The sequence below is a fragment of the Sus scrofa genome, chromosome 11 (assembly GCF_000003025.6).
Source record: "Sus scrofa isolate TJ Tabasco breed Duroc chromosome 11, Sscrofa11.1, whole genome shotgun sequence".
In the NCBI taxonomy this organism is placed as follows: Eukaryota; Metazoa; Chordata; class Mammalia; order Artiodactyla; family Suidae; genus Sus; species Sus scrofa.
This window is the reverse complement of record NC_010453.5, coordinates 19,071,346-19,092,757: the sequence shown is the minus strand read 5'-3', so window position 1 is coordinate 19,092,757 and position 21,412 is coordinate 19,071,346. Positions and strand designations below refer to the sequence as shown.

The window sequence follows — 21,412 nt, the reverse complement described above, 5'->3', positions numbered from 1 at the left end:
AAATATCAATTATCAGCTGAAAAATGCCTCTGGGTATCATGCTCTTGGGCGGGGCTGTCTTTAACCATTGGGATGTGGCAGAGTGATGCTATGTTAGGTCTATTTTTTTTGTCTTTTGTCTTTTTAGGGTTGTACCTGAGGCATATAGAGGTTCTCTGGCTAGGGATCTAATCGGAGCTGTTACTGCCAGCCTATGCCAGAGCCACAGCAATGCCAGATCTACCCCACAGCTCACGGCAACACCAGTTCCTTAACCCACTGAGCAAGGCCAGGGATCGAACCGCAACCTCGAGGTTCCTAGTCGGATTTGTTTCCACTGCGCCATGACAAGAACTCCTATGTTAGGTCTTGAGCTAAGATTTTTAAAGGTCAGATAGCTTCTGCTTTTATACTCTTGGGTGCTCTGAACTTACATGTAAGAAGTCTGGATATCCTGCTGGAAAGCCACATGGAGAGGGGTTAGCCTTGAGACTACATGGAAGAGAACTGAGTTGAGGGCAAGAAGGTTCCAGCATATAACCTTGAGTGTTCTAGCCAGCACCAGAAGTTTGAGCTATAGTAGTACAGGTACTAGACAAGTGAGTGAAAAAACCCATTTACCCCCAGAATTATGAGCAAATAAAATGATTGTTGCTTTAAGCGTCAAATACGTTGGGTATTCTGCTACATAACAAGTGGTAACTGAAATGTTAATGATATCTTGATCCTTATACTGAATTACGTGCCATTCTTATGCTTTAATTCCAGTTTTCTCCCTGCTTGCCAATCTTCCATCCTGTGATCTTTTTTGTGGTTCTGTATTCCCTTGAAACACGTGAAAATTGTTCCCTTTTTGTAGTTAATAATTCATTGGATATACCAACAAGCTCTCCAATTTCTTTGCTTCCTGTAATCCTATATTCACTTTGAGTCCAATTTCGTTCCAACATAATTGCATCCCATAGTTAAGCACTCAGTACTAACCTCTGAGTGTAAGCTCAGATTTTATCAATTTCAAAAGTTCTTCATTTTGTCCTTACGTTTAAAGGACAGTTTCGATTAATATAAAATTGCAGGTTGGCATTTATTTTACTCTTAATACTTTGAAGATAACACACCATTGGTAATTGGCGTCTATTGTTGCCGAGTCATGTGCAGTGAATTTAAATTTCATTTCTTTATAATAACATATATTTCTTTCAGGTTGCTTACAATTTTTTTCTCATTTCTCTTACTATGCAAATGTACTATGATGAATCTATGAGGAATTTCCTTTTTTCCTATATATTTCTTTCAGGTTGCTTACAATTTTTTTTCTCATTTCTCTTATTATGCAAATGTACTATGATGAATCTATGAGGAATTTCCTTTTTTCCCCTCAGAACTGATTCTTTTACCATCTGAGTGTTTTTCCATAAACTCAGTTCCTTTTAATTCTAAAGCAATACTCTTTTCACATAACTAGATTTTTAATACACAGTACCCACATTTTATGAGAGGCACGCAACTGTGGAGATTTTGAATTATTCAGAATTCACATAAGTCAAAACTAATCCTTACCACAGTATAGAAATCTTTTAGAAATAGTAGAAAACAATAACATGGATTTTTTTTTTTTTTGGTCTTTTCAGGGCCACACCCACAGCATATGGAAGTTCCCAGGCTCGGGGTCTGATCAGAGCTGTAGCCACTGGCCTATGCCACAGCCATAGCAGCTTGGGATCTGAGCGGCACCACAGCTCAGAGCAGCGAGGGATAATTTAACCCAGTGAGCGAGGCTAGGGATTGAACCTACATCCTCATGGATACTAGCCCGGTTTGTTACCACTAAGCCACAACAGGAACTCCCAACATGGATTTTTAAAAAGTGAATTCAGGTAAGGAGAAATATTTGATTGTCAGGTTTGACTGTTGAATATTTAGCAAAATATGAATAGTCTCTTTAGTCTAAGATTTAATGAAGAAATAAGTCTTTTTTAGGTTGGAAAACAGTTTGTAGGTTTTGATTCCATTAAAATTGGGGGGAAAAGTGGAGACTATTTTAGTGGTTATTAATGTTTCTTTATCATAAATACTAAATATTTTTCTCAAAGTACTATGCTTATTAGATTTATAAAATACTATGTGATCAAATTAACAACTGGCTTAGGTTTTTTAATTCAAAATGCTGTATTACCCTCTTTCAGAAACTGACAGAAATAGTATACTGAAAGTCAGCAAAAATGTAGAAGATACGAAAACTCAGTCAAACAATAGTATCTAATTGACATGTATGGAATATTTCACTAAACAACAACAGAGGAGTTCCCACTGTGGCTCAGTGGATTAAGGACCCAACACAGTCTCGGTGAGGATGTGGGCTCAATCCCTGGCCTTGCTCAGTGGGTTAAAGATCTGGCGTTGCCCCAAGCCATGGCATATGTCACAGATGCAGCTCAGATCTGGTGTTGCCATGGCTATGGCATAGGCCTCAGTGGCAGCTCGGATTCAGCTCCTAGCTGGGAATTTCCATATGTCACAGATGCAGCCGGAAAAAGAAAATGGCAAAAACAACAACAGCAGAATACACTGTTCTCCCCAGCCTCTCAGGTACCACAGACCATTCCCAAGATAGAACATATATGAGTCAATAATAATAATACTGCAACAAATTTACTTTTTTAAATTATTATTATTTTTTTGCCTTTTTGCCTTTTCTAGGGCCTCTCCTGCGGCATGTGGAGGTTCCCAGGCTAGGGGTCCAATCGGAGCTGTAGCCACCAACCTACGCCACAGCCACAGCAACGAGGGATCTGAGCCATGTCTTCGACTTACACCACAGCTCTCGGCAACGCTGGATCCTTAACCCACTGAGCAAGGCTGGGGATCGAACCTGCAACCTCATGGTTCCTAGTCAGATTCGTTAATCACTGAGCCACGACAAGAACTCCTACATACAGATCTTAGCTACTAAAATAGCTACAGATCTTACGGCTATTAAAAAGTTAGTAAAAGAATATTATAAGAGTTCCATTCTGGCCTAGTGGTTAAAGATCCAGCATTGTCACTGCTGTGGCACAGGTTTGATCCCTGGCCTGGGAACTTCTGCATGCTCAGGGCCAAAAAAAAAAAAGAATACTATCAACAACTTTATGCTTATAAATTTGACAGCTTAAAAAAATGGAACAATTTTTTGAAAACCACAAACTACCAAATCTCAACCAAGATGAAATAAATAATCCAAAGTGCTATGACCATTAGAAAAACTGAGTTCATAATTTAAAAGCTCCTAAAAAATAATTCTACAGGCTCAGATCATTTCACGGGAGATTCTAACAAACTTCTAAAGAAAAATTAACATCAGTTTTTATAATCTTTCAGAAAATAGAACTGTAAATACTCCTCAACATTTTATAAGACCAGTATTATCTCAATACTAAAACTTGACAAAGGTAGTAGTTAAAAAACGAAGAGAGAAAACCATAATTTGAAAAAAATACATGCACCTCAAATATTCATCACAGTTCTATTTCTTTCTTTTTCTTTTTTTTTCCTTTTTTGTCTTTTTGCCTTTTCTAGGGCCGCACCCATGTCATATGGAGGTTCTCAGGCTAGGGGTCTAATCAGAGCTGCAGCCACTGGCCTACACCAGAGCCACAGCAACTCGGGATCCGAGCCGCCTCTGCAATCTACACCACCCCTCACGACAACGCGGATCCTTAATCCACTGAGAAAGGCCAGGGATCGAACCCGCAACTTGATGGCTCCTAGTCAGATTTGTTAACCACTGAGCCACAATGAGAACCCCATCACAGTTCTGTTTTTAATAGCCAACACATGGAAACGACATAAATGTCCCCCCAACAGAGGACTGAATAAAGAAGGTGTCGTACTTTATTTATAGAATGGAATACTACTCAGCATGAAGGAAATACTGCCATTTGCAGCAACACGAATGGACCTGAAATTACCATGCTAAGTGAAGTAAGTCAGACAGAGAAATACAAATATCATAGGAGATGACTAATATGTGGAATCTAATAAAAATGACACAAAAGAACTTCAAGAACAGAAATAGACTCATTAGATTTTTTAAACCAAACTCATGGTTACCAAAGGGGAAACGTGGGGGGGGGGAGGATAAATTAGGGAGGGGTTGGGATTGACATACACATACGACTATATACTAAACAGATAGGTAATGAGGACCTACTGTACAGCACAAGATAATCTACTAAATACTCTGTAATAACCAATACGGGAAAGTAATCTGAGAAAGAATGGGTATAGGTACATGCATAAATTCGCTTTGCTATACACCAGAAACTAACACAACTTTGTAAATTAATTATTCTCTAATAAAATTTATTTTTAAAAAGAGAGAAAAAAAGAAATGGACAAATCAATATCTCTCATAAAAACAGACATAAAATCCTTAACAAAGTATAAGCAAACTGAATCCAATAGTGGATAAAAAAATTATACACCATGATCAATTGGGACTTATTCCAAGAAAAGAAGGTTGGTTCAACATTCAGAATCAATCAGGAGTTCCCATCGTGGTGCAGTGGTTAACGAATCCGACTAGGAACCATGAGGTTGTGGGTTCGATCCCTGCCCCCCTTGCTCAGTGGGTTAAGGATCTGGCATTGCCATGAGCTGTGGTGTAGGTTGCAGACGAGGCTCGGATCCTGCGTTGCTGTGGCGCTGTGTAGGCTGGCAGTTGCAGCTCCGATTCGACTCCTAGCCTAGGAACCTCCATATGCCGTAGGAGCGGCCCTAGAAAAGGCAAAAAGACAAAAATAATAATAATAATAATAATAATAATAATAATAATTCAGAATCAATCACTGGTACATCAGCAGGCTAAAAACTAAATTGTCTGATTATATGACCTTATACAGAAAAATCAACTAATAAAATACAAAAGCTATTAATGCTGGAAAAAAAAAAGACTCTCAGCAAGTGGAGATAAAGGGAATAAACTCAGCTTGTTAAAGAGCATCTATAAAAACCTCAACTCATGTCAAACTGTGTAGTGAAGGACTGAATGTTTTCCCCCAAGACTGGAAAAATGGCAAGGATGTCTACTTTCACCACTTCTTATTAAACATAGTTCTAGTATTTCTAGCCACTGCAATAAAGCAAGAGAAGGAAATTTAAAAAGTTAAAAATAAAAACAAACTGTGTGCAGATGCCTTATTTGTTGTCATAAAAAAAGAAAAAATCACGAGGAATCTACCAGAAAAAAGAATTCCAGAGTTAATAAGTGAGTTCAGTAAGGTCTTAGGATATACGTATACATAAAATAATTAAACTGTATTTTTATATACTAACAATGAACATGTAGAAACTGAAATTAAAAATACAATACCAGGGATTCCCATCATGACTCAGTGGTAACAAACCCGATTAGTATCCATGAGGATGTGGGTTTGATCCCTGGCCTTGCTCAGTGGGTTAAGGATCCAGCATTGCCATGAGCTAAGGTGTAGGTCACAGACACAGCTCAGATCCCAAGTTGTTGTGGCTGTGGTGTAGGCTAGCAGCTACAGCTGCGATTCAACTCCTAGCCTGGGAACTTCCATATGTTGCATATGTGGCCCTAAAAAGAAAAAGAAAAAAAAAAACCCAAAAAACAAAAACATTCAAAATCACTCCAAAGAAAGTGAAATGATGTAGGTACATGCTTAACAGAAAAAATACAGGATGTGTATGCTGAATATTACAAGGTGTTGATGAAAAAATCAAAGATATCTAAGTAAACGAGAGACAGACCATGACAGTGGATGAGAAGATTCAATAAAGATGACAATTATCCCTAAAAAGATCTGTCAATTTTAATGCAATTCCTAGCAAAAACCCAAGGAAAGAATTTTTTTCAAACATCAACAGTCGTATTCTAAAATTTATATGGAAAGAAACAGGCTCTAGAATAAACAATTCTGACAGAGAAGAGTAAGGTGGGAGGAATCACTCTACTCAAAGTAAAGTCTCACTATATAGCTACAGTGGCATATTTTAAGAGGGACAAGTTCAGGAGTTCCTGCCGTGGCCGGCGGTAACCAACCCGACTACGATCCATAAGGACTCGGATTCGATCCCTGGCCTCACTCAGTGGCTTAAGGATCTGGCGTGGCTGTGAGCTGTGATGTAGGTTACAGACGTGGCTCAGATCCTGTGTTGCTGTCTCGGATCCTGTGTTGCTGTGGCTGTGGTGTAGGCCGGCGGCTACAGTTCTGATTCGACCCCTAGCCTGGGAACTTCCATATGCTGTGGCCCTGAAAAAAGGAAAAAAAAAAAAAAAAAAAAAAAAAAAAGAGGGACAGGTTCATAGATCAATGAGGGAGAAGACAGAACCCAGAGACGGATGCAAGCACAGTCTACTGATTTTTGACACAGCAACAATTTTGATAGAAACTGCTTAAAAAAGCAGTCAAATAGAGGAGTTTTAAACTTTTCAACAAATGGTACAGGAGAGATTGAACACTCATAGGCAAAAACAAAGAAAACCAAAAAACAAAGTCAACCTAAATCTCACACTTTATACAAAAAATAAACTCAAAATACTTAAATGCAAAATATAAAACTATAAAACTTAAACAAAAACATCAGGGGAAAATCTTTGGGATCTTGGGCCAGGCAAGAAGTTGTTAGTCTTGACGCTAAAAGAAAATGAAAGAAAAACTGCTAAATTGGGCCTTATCAAAATTAAAGCATTTGCTTTGCAAAAGCCTATGTTAAGACAGTGAAAAGATAAATTACAGCCTAGAAGACATTTGCAAGCAACATATCTCAGAGTTGGCTTCTAGAAATATGAAGAACTCTTTTTTTTTTTTTTTGTCTTTTTGGGTCCCACCCATGGCATATGGAGGTTCCCAGGCTAGGGGTCGAATCGGAGCTGTAGCTGCCAGCCTACCCCACAGCCACAGCAACTCGGGATCCGAGTTTCGTCTGCAACCTACACCACAGCTCACAACACCGGATCTTTAGCCCACTGAGCGAGGTCAGGGATGGAACCTGTGGATACTAGTCAGGTGTGTTAACCGCTGAGCCACAGTGGGAACTCCCGAAATATGAAGAACTCCTAAAGCTCAACATTAAAAAACAAACAAATGAAAATTGATAAAAGCCATGAAGAAATATTTTACTGAAGAGGTCATACAGTTGGCAAATAAGTATACATGAAAAGATATTCATCATCATTTGCCATTCAGGAAATTCAAATTAAGACCACGACGAGGTATCGTGGTACACCTGTTAGAATGCCTAAAATTAAAAATGGTGACTACACCAGATGTTGGCAAGGATGTAGAGAAACTGAGGATAGCTCCTACATTGCTGGTGGGAATGTAAAATAGTACAGCCCTCTGAAAACAATTTGGCATTTTCTTATCAAGTCTAGATGTGCAATAACCATATGGTCTAGCATTGTGCTCTGGGGCAAATGAAATGAACAGCTGTGCATGAATGTTTATAGCAATGTTCTGTAATAGTTAAAAACTGGAAATGGGAGTTCCCATTGTGGCTCAGTGGTTAACGAATCCAACTAGGAACAATGAGGTTGCGGGTTCGATCCCTGCCCTTGCTCAGTGGGTTAAGGATCCGGCCTTGCTGTGAGCTGTGGTGTAGGTCTCAGACGTGGCTTGGATCCCAAGTTGCTGTGGCTGTGGTATAGGCAGTTACAGCTCCGATTAGACCCCTAGCCTGGGAACCTCCATATGCTTTGAGTGCAGCCCTAGAAACGGCAAAAAGACAAAAACAAAAAAAAAAAAAAAAAAAAAAAAATGGAAATGGCCCGATGTCCTTTAACAGGTGAGTGGTTAAACAAACTGTGATTCACACATACCATGATATACTACTTAGCAATAAAAAGGAATGAACTATTGATACACGTAGTAACTTGGATGAATCTCCAGGGAATTGTGCTGCATAAGATAAGCCAATCTCAAAAGGTATGTATATACTATATGATTCCTTTAGGCAATATTTTTGAAATGACAAAATTATAGAAATGGAGAACAAATTGGTGGGTTCTAGGAGTTAAGAATGGGGAATGGGGAGTTCCCATCGTGATGCAGCAGAAACAAATCCAACTAGGAACCATGAAGTTGCGGGTTCAATCCCTGGCCTTGCTCAGTGGGTTGGGGATTCGGCATTGCCGTCAGCTGTGGTGTAGGCTGCAGACGTGGCTTGGATCTGGCATTGCTGTGGCTCTGGCATAGGCTGGCAGCTGTAGCTCTAATTCGACCCCTAGCCTGGGAACCTTCATATGCCACAGGTATGGCCCTAAAAAGGACAAAAAGACAAAAAGACAAAAAAAAAAAAAAAAAGAATGGGGGGATGGAAGAGGTGGATGTTACAAAAGATCCTTGTGGTGATGGAATGTTCTATGTGTTGACTGTAGTGACAGATACATGAATCTACATATGTGATAAAACTGCATAGAATGAAGTACACACAAAAGTGTACATGCTAATCTGGGGAAAATGAATAAGATCAGTGGACTGGTTGTGATACTTAACTAAACTTTTGCAGAAGTTCCCATCGTGGCTCAGTGGAAATCAATCTGACTAGCATCCATGAGGTTTCAGGTTTGATCCCTGGCCTCACTCAGTGGGTTAAGGATCCAGCATTGCCGAGAGCTGTGGTATAGGTCACAGATGTGGCTCAGATCTGGTGTTGCTGTGGCTGTGGTGTAGGCCAGCAGCTACAGCTCTGTTTCAACCCCTGGCCTGGGAACCTCCATGTGCCACGAGTGCGGCCATAAAAAGACAAAATAAATAAATAAATAACATAAACTTTTGCAAAGTGTGTCCATTGAGGGAAACTTGATAGAAGGTACTTTCTGTATTACTTGTTATAATGGCATGTGAATCTACAATTACTTTAATTATAAAGTCAATTAAACTAGATTACTAAATAATCTAAATTTCTTTAATTTTTCTACTAAAGTTTCTTCTTTCTTCTTCTTCTTCTTCTTTTTTTTTTTTTTTTTTTTTATGGCCACATTTGCAGCATATGGAAGTTCCCAGGCTAGGGGTCAAATCAGAGCTACAGCTGCCTGCCTGCGCCAGAGCCACAGCCACAGCCACATCAGATCCGAGCTGCATCTGTGACCTATATCACAACTCATGGCAACACCGGATCCTCAACCCACTGAGCGAGGCCAAGGATCGAACCTGAAACTTCATGGTTACCAGGTGGATTCGTTTCTGCTGCGTCACGACTAGAACTCCTAAAGTTCCATTCTTTATCCTTTACCTGATTTTTTTTGCACCCAGTTACAAGATAAACAAATAATCACACACAATAAAGGATAAACTTATCTTGTGAATTACTTTTTTTTGCTTTTTAGGGCCTCACCTGTGGCATATGGGGGTTCCTAGGCTAGGGGTTGAATTGGAGCTGCAGCTGCTGGCCTACATCACAGCCACAGCAATGCAGGATCCGAGCCTCGTCTGTGATCTACACCACAGCTCATGGCAATGCCAGATCCTTAACCCACTGAGCGAGGCCAAGGATCGAACCCACATCCTCATGGATACTAGTCAGTTTCATTTCCACTGAGCCACAACAGGAAGACAGATACACATGCTCCCTCCCAACTAACAAACAATAAACAGGACCTTCTTGGTTTTAGGGTTTTTTCAACTGAGTCATTTATATTAAGAATCATCTTCTTTAATTAAAGGAGTAGAGTTGCAAAGAAGACACACCTACATGGATGTGGTCAGGCAGCACTTTGATGATGAAGCAGTTTAGAACTTCTGTTCTTGGAATTCGTATTACGCACAGCCTTGTGGAAATGAAGAGATAGAGCTCTTAAGTCTATCTGTTCCATCTGCCTACCACGCAGACCCGCACTCTCCACTGCCCAAGGAATGGTGAGTACTGTGGTCAATACTAACAGCCCCAACCACATTCTACAGCGTAATAGCTCCTGTGATTATACTGAGAAGTTTGATAGGAATTATTTTCCTGACCTCATCCCCAAATTTCTTCTTGCTCAATATTATCTTGTTATTTCTATTTATTTCTCCCCTAAAATGCCCTCCCCATTACTTCCCCTGTAATTATCAGCTCACTGAAGTAGGCCCTTTCATTTTGGTTTCCTCTTCACTGCCTGGAGCGTTGTGGGCACTCAGCATATGCTGTTTCACTTTTGATGTCAGCATCTTCAAATGGAGACAGGTGGCTTCACAAGCGAGGACAATCTTTGCATCAACCAGGATTAATCTAATAATTTGCTTCAAGCACATTATAATTTTGTCTCTCCTCCAAGTACCTTGATTTTTTAAAAGGTTAGTGCAGATAATCCAGGCTTATTCATTCCTCTCAAATTTCAACAATCTGACCCAGAGTACTTGGGATTTTTTTTTTAGGGTTCCACTGTTTACAGAGATATTTAATTTACAAAATAAATAAGGTCATAATAATGTTTAGTCAACATTATTAATCATTATCAGTTATAGTGATAATATTAATATTACTATTTTCAGGTTTATTTTAATTAAATAATGCAGATCCATAACAAATTAGCATGTGAACTGGTGAATTTACAAACTCTCACGCAGATTAGGGTGAATAAAAAAATTAACTAAGCAGCCACTGCACCACTTACTGCTCTGTTTTCAGAGATAGAGAAACACAAAGTAAACTGAGAAAACTACAGGTAATATATCTAAATTATAACAACATGACAGGCTTAAATAAACTAGATTCTATTGCCTGAAGAGACTGTATTTTCTGCAGTGCCTGTCAGAACAGTGAGCTCAGTGAAGGTGCTCAGTGGGTGTTCACCGAAATGGATTTACGTACCCACTGGATATCACGCAAATCTGCTGTTGAAAGCAAATCCATGATGATGCTGGTAATTCAGCAACCAAATCTAATGCAAGTAGAGTTTATGTTGAACAGTGGTTCATGTTTGCTGTTACCTGAAAGAAGTGATGTACTCGGACCTGAGACATTTTAATGCCTTCTCTGCAGGAAGCGCCACTGACCTGGAAGTAAGAGAAAGAGAAAACATAGATGAGATTCACTACGAGGCAGTGAGAACTGAGTCTGAGCCACACACGCAATTATTCACAAGGAGCATGGCTTCACATTTAGCCAACATGGGAGATTCCAGGTGCAGGTTTCTATTCTGCCACGGTGTCATTTTCACGGTTCCGAATTGCAAACCCAAACTTGGTACAGTTTCTCCAGATCAACTAAATTGATGCTGGAAAGATGGTACAGGAATCTGGGTTCTTGTTCACGGCGGTCGAAGAATGAACTCCGCGAACACACAGGCAGCATGCAAGCAAAGTTTTTATTAAAGGAAAGCAGATGGCTCCCAGGGTTGCTGGGAGCGGGGAGAAGAGCCCCCTTTCTCTATTGTCCTATAGGGGTTTTTTATCCCTTAAAGAGGGACCAACGTGGGGTCCAGAGAGATGTGCTCTTCTCCCATTGGCCTTGCTTAGTTACCTATGTCAGTCCTTGTCCAATAGAGTCTTAAGGGTGGAAATGTCCCGTAAGTCTCGTAGTTTCTTTGTCCTTTTCATCCCTCAAACTGAGTCGCAGGGGATTAGGGATTAATATCCATCTGGGCGTAGGTACACTCCCTATAGTAAACAAGGCCTGTGGGGATGTTAGTCCCTGGAGCCCTTAAGCCACAAATGTTGATCGATGGCCATACCAAAGAGTACATCAAAGCCCATGCTCCTGCACTGACTACCTGAGTTAATATTCTGCCTCAAAATAATTGATACCGAATTTAAAACCATGATACACAAATTAATGGCTTTCTATATGCCCAAACTTGGGCAAAGTATGGAGAAAATCAAAATGATTTCAAATGGTTCTTTACCTGAAATAAGAGGAAGAGTCTGACGGTAGCAGAATAATGTGGGAGAAAATGGGTAAGATTAATATAACACAATGGGTGTAGGTTGAAACTAGGAAACAGAGGATGCAAAGCAAGGGCTCTCGACCACTATTCTGCCCTCTCTAGTAACTTAGGTATTAGGCGATGCCATTTCCCATCTCTATCCAGAATGACGGGTCTCTTAACTGCAGTGGTCTCTTGGCCTTGAATCCTTTCTGTAGCTCTCCCTCTCCTTTTCAGCAGTATCTCGAGATAGCTGACACCAAGAGCAATGGGCAGAAAACATGTTTGTTCCTGGCAATACCTGACTGCCTTCTCTGTTGGCCCAAATGGTTTCCAGTGTAATCTATTCTGCATTGAAGTCAGAAAATGTTGAACTTGGGTTTCTTCTGAATCCCTCATTGAACTTAAATGTGCCTAAATGCTCCCAGAAATCAGTGCTTAAGGCCTACAGCTGTGTGCCCTTTGCCCCGCTCTTTCTAGGAGTTGTGTATGCCAGCACTATGTATTTAATAAGGATGCAATTTAATTAACAAAGGTATTTCTTTTTCGTCTAAATGTCCAAAGGTAATATAAATCAATGATTTAATGGAAAAACACTAGGCCAAAATTTGTTTTCCCAGCAGCTAATAGCTGGGCTTACATGAGTTGCCAGACCTCTCTGGCCCCCAGCTTCCTCCTCTATAAGGTAAAAGGATTCTGCTAGATAATCCCCAAAAGTCTCTCCTTGCTCTAACACTCCCCAGTTTCACAGAGTACCGAGAGTCATCTTTTCCCTAAGTATTTGTTAAGGTTTCCAATGATCAGTTCCATTCCTCTAGTTGCTCTGTATCCTAACCCAAATCGTTTGCATTATTTAAGGGTATTAATGTAAGCGTTTGAACTGTAAGGGAAGGTGGCTAAAGGAATGTGAACATAAGGCCATATGAGCCTTCACTTAATTTTAAAAAACTTCCATCTGTTTCATCAACTATCAAGTCACCCAAGCTTGCCCTGGCACTGAGATGCTTTTAATAAGTTATGTGACTCACCAGGAAGACGAAAGCAATAGATTCTGTTTGTGTTTTAGACTCTGCCGGTAAAAGGTCCAAGAGACATGATCCACAGGTGCCAACCAGCATCTTGGAAAGAGATTGCAAACGAGTTTGTGGCAAGAGAGGCAGAACAACACTTTAAGATCCTCCAGTTTTTAATTTAGAAATTTAGAAATTATTTAGAAATAAAGAGTGATAAATAAATACTATTCTTCCTCCGGGGTAATACCTGGTAACAACTCATGAAAAACAAAAACATTCATGCTATTCCAGCAAAGAAAAGTGGTGATAATAAGAAGCCACAAGAAATAAAGAAGGATGTTTGCACCGGTTTAAGATCATCTTTCTTTGTCTGTTTTACTTCCTTTTTGGGCTGCTGACTTGTCTATTTTGATAGCGATAAGAGGCACTTTGAGAGGTTCTTACAAATACTGACTCTGCAGAAGTCTGCAGTTATCTGTAAGCTTGGCCCCAGGCCCCTTATTTAGGCAAATGACAATGGAAATAAATTGTGCAATGCAGAGTTTGCCTTGGAATGGAGTATTCGGGAAGGAAAGGGAGAGATGTATGTGAGTGTGAGTGGTGAGCGTGAGTGTGAGTATATGAGTGTGTGTGCATGGCCCCCAGTGAGCACACTGGTGAGGAAGCGTAAGATTTAGCCCAGGGACAGTATGAAGCATCAGACTTGGATTTCTGTGGACCTTAGGTGATATCTCACCTCTTTACATTTTGTAGGCATTCTCACAACAGGCAACATGAAGGAAGGGCTCTTGAGATTTGATGGGGTTTTGTCACATTGAATCAAAATGTCCTCCTTCTCAGAAGCCCTATAAGTGGGTTCTAGATTTCAGATTAAGTCCTAGCAGAGCGTTAGCCTCATCAATGCTTTTCTGGCCTCTTGTGCCCCAGGGTCTTTGACACCTAACAAGGTGTCATGACACCTAACCCTTAGGTGTTACGACATAACCCGTATGTGTTATTAGATTTTAAGTCTTTTGCAGCAGTGGGGTAGGACTTGAAGGAGATGGAAATTTTATGTATTTGATTCACATAAACTTACTAAATTTAATTCAGTGTATTTACAATGCAGTATAAAATCTAACGTGAGGTCTGAATCAAATAGTCTATTAAACAACTTGTAGTATGTATTGGTGATTACCCACATAAACTCCACATATCTACACATGCAGTTTTTGGTTCTTCCTATATATTCCATAACTCATACATATGTATGAGTTCTTTCCTTTTATAAAATCCCATACAATAAAGCATGAAGTTAGAAAACCGTGATTTTTTTTTTTTTTTTGTATTATCACAGCATTCTCTTTTTTTTGTCTTTTCTAGGGCCACACCCTCAGCATATGAAGTTTCCTAGGATAGGGGTGTAATTGAAGCTGTAGCCACTGGCCTACTCCAGAGCCACAGAAATGCCAGATGGGAGCCTACAGACACCACAGCTCACGGCAACGCCAGATCCTTAAGCCACTGAGCAAGGCCATGGATCGAACCTGCAACCTCATGGTTCCTAGTTGGCTTCGTTAACCACTGAGCCACGAGGGAAACTATCACAGCAGTCTTTACTTACCAGACTGGTTTCCCTGTTAAACCTATTCCATCTCCCTCCCACTCCAAGTTGTTCTGTTCAGCATCTCTATAGTTTTGCCTTTTCCAGAATGTCATAAAAATGGAATTATACAGTATATAACCTTTTCAGACCAACTTTTTCCACTTGGCAACATGCATTTAAGACTCATTCATGTCTTTGCACTATCTTATTTACATACGCCTGTCAGTCTTTAAGTGTTTCTTCACCTTCTGGTATAGCACAGGTTCATCTTGTATTCCCTCTTCCAGCGCAGCCATGAAACTGTTCATTTTCCCAAGGAACGCGTGGGAATGGCATTCAGAAACCAACATCTGGGGTCAAGGTGTGTTTACTGCTACTGAGGTATCATTGTTTCTAGGGCCCTTTAGTAGAGAGAGTTAGAATATATTAATATATATTAATATATTAAATATATTAATATATATTAAATATATTAATATTTAAGTTATGGCTGAATCACATAAATTCTCTGTTCCTGATCCCAAACCACAGGGTTCTTCCTTTAACGGAAAGAGATTCTACGTTCTTTAACTTAAATCAGGGTCCCCCGACTCAGGAGTGTTTCTTGGTTTGTATTCAAGTTTGGAACCATTTATTTCTTATGCTGCTGCTGGCCTGACACTCTGAGGGGAAAGGTGATCTGAAAGCTGATCAGGTTTTAGGGTGACCACTTTCCTTCCACAAGCAGAATACAATAGTTTCCATTCCTTTGGCCTGGCCCTGAAGGTGCAGTCTGTTATTTCTATTGGTACCAATATTAACAGTTACCATGTCTTTAAGGTTCTGAGGGCAACCCAAAATTACAGCTTTCACTAAGGAGAGCAGAGCAGAGAGAAAAGAAAGGACAGAGGCTGGAGTTCCCGTTGTGGCTCAGCAGAAATGAATCTGAGTAATATCCATGAGGATGCAGGTTTGATCCCTGGCCTCACTCAGTGGGTTAACGATCTGGCGTTGCTGTGAGCTGTGGTGTGGGTCGCAGACGCGGCTTGGAGGATCTGGCGTTGCTGTGGCTCTGGTGCAGGCCGGCAGCTACAGCTCTGATTCCACCCCTAGCCTGGGAACCTCCATATGCTTTGGGTGCAGCCATAAAAAGAGAGAAGAAAAAAAAAAGGACAGAGGCTGACTGTCTCATGACCGCTTACACTACAACTCTATTTCCTAATATTTGGTATCCTTGAGAAGTTTATTTCGGTTACCAGAGAATTAAGATACAATATCTTAACTGTCCTTCTATTCTGCTGCAGGTCAAGGATGTGCTGTGGAGAAGGTTCCCGAACTTTGTATCTTCACTGGCTCCAAAAGGCTGCCCTATTTCATCAAAAGAAACTTGTTTTTCCTAACAAAGCTGGCTTAATTTTCTAGTGACATGGCACAGTTAAAGTACTGTAACAATGACAGAAGTGCACGTTTCCGCCTTCTTTCCTTTCTATGAAGTCAGAGGAAGAAACAATATAAAATGCAAACATGCAAACGGGAAGATTTCTTTGTCTTAAGCTAACGCCAGGAGGGCGCGGCAAGCTTTACAGCAGCTGCAACCGGGAGTAACTGTGCTGTCTTGTTCTTTTGCCAAATCCATTCCTGAAATAAAAATGAAAGAGGCCCTGAACCGTCTTAATCTTTGGACATGATGCTGAACACACGGTGCAGAGAGCGCTGTGCTTGGGAAAATCTCAACTTGTGGCCAGTTTTACCGTTTCAGGCAGCAGTGGCTTTGGGCAAAGTGCCAGTCTGCTCTGAGCCTCTTTCCTTTTCTGCAAAATGAGAATAAAAGTCACCGCCTTGCTTACCTCATAAGGGCGTCTGAGGCTCAAATTAAATGCGATAATGTCACAGAGCTTTGCGAACTCTAAAGAACTATAAATACATGGTATTATTAGAAGTGGCTGGAAGTAACTGATGAGATGGCTTAATTTTAGTCATTTCAAATGCCTCAGGGGTGAGCGGAGCTGTGCGAGGGGGTTAGGTTTTGTGGCAGCTCTGCGGCACGGGGCGAGCAGGGCTGGCCAGGGGGAGAAGCTACTCGCTCCTCTCTCCCAGGAAGGGGGCCGGACTTGAGCTGCTTTCTAAAGAAGGCAAGAAAAACAGGAGTTGAGAGACGGCAACTACAGTGAGGAAGCAGGATTTCGCTAACAGGAGAGAGAAAGACAGTGAGAAGGGCCAAAGGAGCGCCTGAAAAACCAGACGTGGTCAAAACCATGGGGCCTAGAAGCGGAAAGAAAATAGAGGAAGTCGAGACTGATAAGGATGGAGGAGGGACAGCTGCTCACAGCAGGCAAGTGGGCAAGATTCCAGGCTTAGGACAGAGCCCAGGGTGTCAGCAGCCCCAGGGACCCAACCTGGAGAATCAGCTGGAGGAGGGCTCGATATCCTAGACCAGGGGTGTGCAGACACACAGAGACTTACTTATTTACGAGGGTTGACTGTGTGCCAGGTACTGGAAAAGGGACCCTCTTTTCAAACAAAATCCTACACAGAAACCCACTAAATGAAACAGAAAAAAACTGAAGGTGCTTTGGAGAACCCAGAGTCTCCCAGCTTCCCTCTGAGCCCTTTGCAGCTCCCTGGGCACCTGTGCAGGGACACAGACTTCTAGAGAGATCGAGATAAGCTCACTTAGCCTTGTTGCATCTCTGGCCCCTAGCACATGAGAAGTACTTGATATTTCGTGGATGACTGAATGAATGTGATAGAGGGTAAGTGGTGTGCAGGAGAGAAGTCAGATAAATGGGTTCGGTGGGTTCTGAAACTACCTTGTGAGACTGATTTATCCATGCATGGTGTATACATGAAAGTGTCTCAAGCTTTAGTTGTGAAATGAGGCTGGCTAAGGGTGGGGGAACCCCTTAGTTGGGTTTGGAGGTGGGGGGTTATCCAGCCACAGGAGCCTAAATTGTAGTGGGTAGGATAAGCCAAAACCAGAGGACACTTCTATGGAAATGTCTTGGTCATTTCATCATGAAAACATAACCAGTTCACTGCTCTGCTCCTTTACTAGTGGGGCAGAAACACAGATAAAAATAGCTAATATTTATTGGGTGTTGACTACTTGCCAGGCACAGTAATAACCCCTTAATGCTGTGTAGTGGGCAGAATAATGGCCCACAAAGACGCTTATGTCCCAGTCTGTAAAGGCTGTGACTAAGTTATGTTAGATAGCAATGGAGGAATTATGCGGTAGATGGAGTTAAGGTTACTAATCAGCTGACTGTGAGATGGTTTGATTATCCTGGATTATCTGCTGGGTCAGGGTGCAAGAGGCAGGAGTCAGTGTCAGAGAAGGAGATGCAATGGCAGGAGCAGAGGCTGGAACGATGTGATGTGAGAGCTCACCTAGCCATTACTGATTTTGAAGATGCATGGGGCCACGGTCCAAGGAACATGGGTAGCCTCTAGAAGCAGCTAACACATAGAAAAACACATTCTCCTCTAGGTCTTCCTGGCCCTTCTGACACCTTGATTTCAGCCCAGTGAAACCCATTTCAGACTTCTGACCTCCAGAACCATAAGATAAAAACTTTTTTTTTTTTTTTTTTAAGCCACTAACCTAGGGGTAAACAGCAATAGAAAACAAATACAGATTTTCTCACTCCCTCTTTACAACAGCCTCATCCGATGGGTACTTAATATAGCTGTTTTGCAAATGAATAGGCTAAGGCTTGGAGGGCTTGACTCATTTGACCCAGAGGTGAGTGGATGGCCTGATTTTGGAGCCACTTGGAGATGGTTTTGCTTCTTCCTTTCACAAATGAGAAGACTAGGCACGGAAATGTGTCCAAGTCACATGTGAGTTGGTGACAAAGCTCACTGTACCCCCATAAAAATGGGGGTAGACCAGCCTTTCACAAATACACATGTGCCCAGAAAGTCACTGGGAGTCCCATTAGGATGCAGGCTCCAACCAGCAGGTCTGGGCTGGGAGCCAGGTTGCTACATTTCCCAGCAGCCCCTGGGGGAGGCTGATGCTATTGGCCAGGGACTAGCAGAGCGGTCACTGCCCTTGTGCCTTGCGCTGGGGGTTCTGAGCAACCCAGAGCCATCAGAGAGCTTTGGGCATCGAGTGGAATGAGGGGGCACTAGGGAGGGAGACACAGGAGCAGACGCCCCACAGTTCTGTGGTGAATGAGGTTTAGGGTCTCGGAGGAAAAAGTCGGGGTTAAAGACAAGGATCTCACTCACAGGGCTCCTCTTGAGAATGACATCACCCACATGCGAAGATTATCGTTGTCATTTGAAAAGTCATTCGAAATGTGCTGGCCTGGCTCTGGCATCACGATGGCCTTTACTCTTTTATGGGACAACACCCACAGGTCAAGAACATCTTCCTACCGCAGAGAGAAAATAGCTCCATGTGACTGTGTGGGGAAAAGCAACATCCTCCATTCCCTGACATACATTTCATGTAAAGAAAAAAACCCCCTTTTTTTTTGGAGAAAAAGAGAATAAACTGCTTATGCTTTGAGAAACATGTCTGAAGCTTGATGGGATCAAAAAGCTCAAGGTCCTGCCCTTTCCTCTCCTCAGCCCCAGCACTGCTCCCCCGGTGGACTGCACCCTCAGGACAGAAGGGTGCTTCAGTCTGTAACCGCAGACGTGGTTCTTTGGGTCTTTGTGTTTCATTTTAAAAGAAATACACGCACCCCCATATGTGTGGGACATGCTGGGAGGGTCCCTGACCTTTTCCACTGTGACTGCAGAATTTCCATCTGTCTGTGGCTAGGGGAGCTGCCTGCAGGCTGGGAATGTTCTCTTTTCATTTTGAAACAACAGCCAGGCACGCGAGCAAGAAATAGCAGCTATCGTTTCAGACACAAGAACTCAGAGAGGAAGCAAATGTTTGGCTGACTGTTTCCCGGGGGTAGAGAGTAAAAAAATATTCCTCTGCATATTTACAGCGGCTCCAAAATGACAGGAATTTTTTTTTTTTCATTTACTCATTCAACTCAGCACTGTTGACCTCCAAAGCTACCTCACCTACAGGTTGAAAATGGAACTTTAAAGTGTTTCTAAATTAAGTTTTCTACAAACGTTCTTAGCTTTAGGGTTTGCTTCTGAAGGTGGAAAAAAATATGTTGGTTAGTTGTTCGGATCACCCCCCAAGCACTGCTCAGCCCTGTAAGTGCAGGGAGGTAGGGTGCTAGGATCTTTGCCTTCGTCAGGGTCCGGATGTTCAGAGCGTGGCCGGTCTGGACACCGAGCCCTTTAGCGGGGAGGACTCTGGCCACCCTGGGAACTTGACATTTTGGTGGTTTTCGCTTATCAGCATGGGAGAAGACGGGTGGTAAGAACACACCGCTTGGCAGTCAGACAAACCTTGCTAGTGTGTTATCTTGTCCAGGCCCCTAACATTCTTGGGTGACTTCACTATGGGCTTGTGTCCTTATCTGCAAAATACAAAAAATATACAAAAAAATAACACCTCCTCTTGAGATTATTGGGAAGATTAAAGGAGATAATATGAGTGGCACAAAGTAAGACCCTAAAAATGTTTGCTCCTCCAAGGGCCAGAAATACAGACTTTCAGGAATAATGTCTGTTTGGCTGTAGAAATGTATTATGTTACATTAATCTTCCTCATGATATGTTCCTTGGCCTACCAATAATATCATTTTTTTTTTTTTCTTTTCAGGGCTGCACTTGCGGCATATGGAGGAAGTTCCCAAGCTAGGGGTCTAATCAGAGCTACAGTTGCCCGCCACAGCATCCGATCCATGTCTGCGACCTACACCACAGCTCATGGCAATGCTAGATCCTTAACCCACAGAGCGAGGCCAGGGAGTGAACCCGCAATCTCATGGTTACTGGTCAGATTCATTTCCACTGCACCACAATGGGAACTCCGGGTAATATCAATTTTTATTTCTTTTGCACCTACAATTGATGGTGGGAGAGACGGATCCAAAGTTCGATTTGTGGCAATCCGTTGTGGTTACGATTACAGAATGCATGAATTCAGGCAAGATAAAGGAGGGATGGCTGTTTTTAGAAAAAAAAAAACCAATTAATTGATTACCCTGGTGATGTGGAACTAAGAGTCAACACCAGAAGGGACCTTCTTTGGTGCCTACTAGTAATTTTGGGGGACCAGGAGAGTTGGACTGGTTTTCCTTTCTTTCTTGCCTTCCATCAACACCCACCTCCCTACCTCCTCCCTTGCCTGCTGACAGAGAAAGGGCTTCCAGGGCAATACTCGTGGGATTGATCTTTCTTTGCCCTCTGTTCTCATCCCTTAAGCCACGTAGCCAAGGTCAGCTCAGGTGAGTCAGGCGCCAGCCCTCCCCCACCCCTCTCCTCTGCGCAAAGGTGATAACGTTTCCATCAAGGCAGAAGGACTGGAGCACTGGACAGTTTCCAGTTTAATCACCAATGAGAGGGAATGAAGATTAAACTGCAGGGCACCCTTTTGCACTGGCCCTTCTGAGATCCTAGATATAGCTTCTCAGGGTTGTAAGGTTTATTTATTTATTTATTTATTTTGCATTTTAGGGCTGAACCCTCAGCATGTGGAGGTTTCCAGGCTAGGGATCCAATCAGAGCTGCAGCTGCCGGCCTGCACCACGGCTGCAGCAACATGGGATCCGAGCTGCGTCTTCGACCTACACCACAGCTCACGGCAACGTCGGATCCTTACCCCACTGAGCGAGGCCAGGAATGGAACCCGCAACCTCGTGGATTCTAGTGGGGCTTGTTAACCGCTGAGCCATGAAGGGAATTCCTCATATGGTTTTTTAAATAAAATTTGCAAGAGATATTTTAACCACCGTCAGGGAAGACTTGCTTATTCCACTCTGATGTCCTTTCCACAGCCTTCCTATCTGGCTGTGGCATTGTGGGTTCCCACGGGCATTATATCTGGTTTGGGTTTCATGGGAGATTTTTGCTGGCGAGCTCTTCTGAGGACTACTCCTATCGCTCCATCTCGGGGAATAGTGACAGGAAGCTGCA

General features: G+C 42.1%; 1 protein-coding gene and 1 long non-coding RNA gene across 3 annotated transcripts in view; one reads left to right on the top strand and one right to left on the bottom strand.

Annotated features, from left to right (window-relative positions):
• Positions 1–10,917, bottom strand: part of RCBTB2 (RCC1 and BTB domain containing protein 2) — a 100,648-nt gene extending 89,731 nt beyond the window's left edge. Inside the window, exon 1 of the mRNA XM_021065333.1 lies at positions 10,780–10,917. The gene's annotated coding sequence lies outside the window, so the exon portion shown is untranslated. The remainder of the gene's footprint in view (positions 1–10,779) is intronic.
• LOC106510651 lies at positions 1,796–20,152 on the top strand. 2 transcript variants are annotated; one of them, XR_001309366.2, is made up of 3 exons: positions 1,796–1,856; positions 9,653–9,845; positions 15,715–20,152. It is a non-coding gene; the product is annotated as an uncharacterized LOC106510651 (long non-coding RNA). The 2 variants fall into 2 exon arrangements; XR_002336553.1 differs by having other exon boundaries at positions 9,653–11,092.